Source organism: Aotus nancymaae, unplaced genomic scaffold (genome assembly GCF_030222135.1).
Source record: "Aotus nancymaae isolate 86718 unplaced genomic scaffold, 86718_ANA_hifiasm-v0.15.2.pri h1tg000004l, whole genome shotgun sequence".
Taxonomy (NCBI): Eukaryota; Metazoa; Chordata; class Mammalia; order Primates; family Aotidae; genus Aotus; species Aotus nancymaae.
This window is the reverse complement of record NW_026988415.1, coordinates 23563296-23567589: the sequence shown is the minus strand read 5'-3', so window position 1 is coordinate 23567589 and position 4294 is coordinate 23563296. Positions and strand designations below refer to the sequence as shown.

Genomic DNA, 4294 nt, shown 5'->3' with positions numbered 1-4294 from the left:
GCCTTCTTTCTGGGGTCTTTGCATAGAGTAAGAGGTGCTTAGGTATCATAAGCAGTAATCTCCTTTGTTTCTTTCTTTTCTCTAAGTCACTCTTCTGTCAGCATAATTCTGTCAAGATGTTCAGGATTAAAGAAAACCAAATACAGGCTGGAAGCATAAACATCCCCTGAGATAAGGGAGGGGAAAGATCTGGACATCTTCTTGGAATGAGTATGGTGAAGTAAGAGGTGAACAACAAAAATAATCTTGCCATACCATAAACTTTTCTCAGAGATGTGACAAACAGGAAGGGCTTTGTTTACTGGGGACAAGAGTACAAGAAAAGAAGGGGCTGTCAGGGAGCAAACACCTAAACGTTTGTTGGGGAGGAGGACAGATGCTATAATATTTTGTATATCCTAATGTGCCCTGTATGTTTGGAAATATGGGTATGTGCAGGTATTTTTTTTCCTCCTGGGTCGAAATGTAGTGCTGGTATGATAGAGGAGGAAGAGCAGAAATTGTAGTGGTGGAGGTAGAGGGGAAGGATTCCAGGTGCTCCAGTAGTGATGGTAGGAGTGGGCCTGGTGCCATTGCCTTGCAAGCACTTAGGGAGGTGGTGGTGATAGAGGAGGAATATGGGTATTGCTCTGAGCAAGAGAATGCAGGGAAAGTGGGAAGAGTTCTATTAGAGTCTTTGAGGGCCTCAGAACAAGAGAAGCAATGTTTTCTCTTACTGCTCACCCATTCCTTCACTTCTTCATACCCCCCTAGCGGAGCCTAGGCAGGAGCAGCATTGCCTTCAAACTCCCATGTCCATTTCTACACTTTAGTATAAAAGCAGAATCAAAAGAAGCAACTCAAATAAGGGCATGTCCTGTGAGACATCGGTTGACAGGTGTAAAACGTAGAAAATGCTTCTCCACCTACCTCGGACTCCCAAAGTGCTGGGATTACAGGTTTAAGCCACTGCGGCGGGCCTAAAAAGCACTTTTAAAGGGACCATGGAGTTTTTCCTCAAACGGCTCAACCCTGCAAGTCAGACTGGTCCCAGCACCCCTACCAGACAGCTACAGTCAATGCTAGGGGTCCAAGCGCCCCCAAAAGACTCCCCCCAGCTTTCCCCTGGAAGTGGGGTGGGGCCAGCAGAGAATTCTAGGGGTGACACTTACAGTCCAGGAGCCTTCTGGTGGCCAGAGGGTAGAGGAAGAGTGGAAGTCTGGGGGTGCTCAGTCCCACTGTGTTCTGGACAGGCTGGGCTGACTTGCAGGCTGGTCTCCATTGATGCTCAGAAGGAAAATGTACAACAACAGGTCAGGAAGGGAAACCAAGTCAGGGAAGGACCCCCAGCCAGGGCTAGTGGTCCACTCTCAGCAGCACCTGGTAGCACTTTGCTTCATGTAGTACTGCTTGCAGAAGAGACAGTTGTCTGGGGGTAGCAGCCTTGGTCCCTGGGCTCCACAGTCAGGAGGATCTTGCAGTCCTCACACCTGTAGCAAATTTCCTGGAAGTTTCTTCCCATGCACTTGATTTTGAAGGCATCTTTCACATCCCAAGAAATAATGGGACTCTCACAGATGCTGCATACTGGGGCAAATTTCCTGCAGAAGTCATCCAGGCAGTACACCTTGTTCTGGCTGCCCAGGGCAAAGCTCTCATTCTCGATGCACTGGGCACAGTGCTCACACATGAAGCAGGAGGGGTGGAAGGCTAGGCCCAGGGTCCTGATGATGTGCTCCCAGACCACCTCCCCACACTTGCCACAGTTCTCCAGTGTGTCCTGGTAGCAGGGTTCGCAGAGGACTTGCCCATCCTTCCAGTAGAAGCTCTGCCCAGCCAGCTGGCGGCTACAGGTGTGGCACGTGAAGCACTGCGGATGGTACTGCTTCTTCATGGCCACCACAGCCAGCTCTCCGGGGAACATGGTTTTGTGGCAGAAGGCACAGATGTCTGTGGATGCCTCTCTCTCAACAGGCTCTGCTGGGGAAGGCAGAAGCTCTTCCTCCACGGGCCTGAGGCGACCAGAACCAGGCTGGACTGGGTCCCAGGTGGGAGTGGGGGCAGGGGCAGGTGTGGCTGCTCTAAGTCTGCAATGAGTGAGGCTCCTATTGGAGCAGGTGCCTCCTCTTCAGAAGGCAGGAGCACCTGAGGGGGTGGTGGATAGGGCAGGAGGAAGTCCAGGTCAGGAAGCCCATCCTCGTCATCCAGAACAGGAGGAGAGGGTGAACATCCTCCATTTGAGAGCTGCAGAGGTGCCGCTGGCACTGTGGCTGCAGCCCTGCCAGGGGGTTTCCAGAGGCTGGGCCTCCCTGCCAAGCCAGCCCCTGGTGCTTTCATGGGGGCAGGGACCTTCCACAGGAGGCCTCGCCAGACCTCACAAACTGCCTGGCTCACTTCCTCGGCCACAGCTACATGGAGGCTCGTGGGTGCCAAGGTGATAAAAAGAGACGATGCCACTCTCTTCTCAGGCTTTGAGGCCATGGCTTCAGCTCCTGGTGTAGCTAGGATCCGATGTTCCTGGAAGGGCCTGAGTCCCGGATGTTCAGGCCAGCTCTGCTAGTCCGCCCGCCCCAAGCAGCTCCGATTTGACACCCCATCCGTAGGATTTGACCACCTTGACTTGGTAAGTGGAGGTTGCATACTTGAACCATTGCTTCATTTGCTTCGATAAAATAATGCATGAAACGACCAACTGGAATAAAACTTAAATATTCACTAGAAAACAGGCCCAGCATTTGACAGCCAAATAGAATCTTCTCAGAGAAATTTCCACACTTTAATTACCATCTAGAAAAAAAGTGATGCTCGTCATATTAGTTTGCTAGGGCTGCCTTAACAAAGTACCACAGACTGGGTGGCTTAAACAACAGGAATTTAGCCTCACAGTTCTGAAGGCTAGAAACCTGAAACAAAGATATTGGCAGGGTTGGTTCTTTCTGAAGGCTATGTGGGATAATCTGTTCTAGGCCTTTCTCCTAGGCGTGTGGATGTCTGTCTTGTTCCTCTGTCTCTTCACGTTGTTTCCCCTGTATGTGTGTCTGCCTCTGTCCAAATTTCTGCTGTTTATAAGAACAGCAGTCATATTGGATTGGGGGCCACCTTTGTGAGCTCATTTTAACGAATTAAGGTCACATTCAGAAGTACTGGAATTTAGGACTTCAACATGAATTTTTTTTTTTTTTCTTTAGACAGAGTGTCGCTCTGTTGCCAGGCTGGAGTGCAGTGATGCTATCTCGGCTCACTGCAACCTCTGCCTCCCAGGTTCAAGCAATTCTCCTGCCTCAGCCTCCCGAGTAGCCGGGACTACAGGTGCACGCCACCATGCCCAGCTAATTTTTGTATTTTTAGTAGAGACGGGGTTTCACCATGTTGGCCAGAATGGTCTCAATCTCTTGACCTCATGATCCACCCGCCTCGGCCTCCCAAAGTGCTGGGATTACAGGCGTGAGCCACTGCACCCGGCCTTCAACATGAATTTTTTGGGGGAACACAATTCAATCCATAACATTAATAATATAGTTCTACTTAGACATCTGAATTTTAGAACAATTAAGACTATTGAAACTCTTGGAACTTTTGTGTAGTATAGGGGATAAACAGAATTTGAATCCTAGCACTGGCGCTTGCTAGCTATGTGATATTAAGCAAGTTGCTTATTCTTTCCCTGCCTCAATTTCCTCATCTATAAAATGGGAATAATTATACCTATTGAATAGGGGTATTAATTAATATAAGAAAACATGCTTAGCACCGTACCGGTTTCAGTTTATATATCCATTTGTATTATTCTTCCTTACCCAGAAGTAACAGTGAAACCCAGCTGAATGGCATTAAATAGGCAGTCTCTGAATAGTTACCAAAAAATACATATATATGGACATGTACAAATTTATAGTTTCTCACTAGTGGATGGCAAAGCTTGTTAATTTTCAAGATTTATTAAAAGAAAACAATGTTCATTTGGCTGAGAGGAACATAGTGCTAAAGAGTCTTGAGTTCTGTTCTATCTAGGGCAATTAGCTTCACTTATTTCCATGGTTTAACCAATTGAGTGAGTCTGTTACAGATCAATTGGTATACATATCACCCATTGAATATACCAAAAACGTTACAAGATAAATCAGCTTTTTAGTTTTCATGGTAATTTTATCTCATGGTGCTCTCTGTTTATAAAGAAGAGAAAACATCCTTAATTTCGGAGAAAGTGAAAATATAACTAGCAACACATTAATTTGATTCCAGCAGCTAAAATTTCAGTTGAATGCACTGCAATTTATTTATAATTATAAGCATTGTGGTGTGTCTAGGCTACCAT

General features: G+C 47.2%; 1 pseudogene; it reads right to left on the bottom strand.

Moving 5' to 3' along the window:
* Positions 1-1349: 1349 nt before the first annotated feature.
* On the bottom strand, positions 1350-2460 carry LOC105733615 (filamin-binding LIM protein 1-like; annotated as a pseudogene).
* Between the last annotated feature and the right edge of the window lie 1834 nt (positions 2461-4294).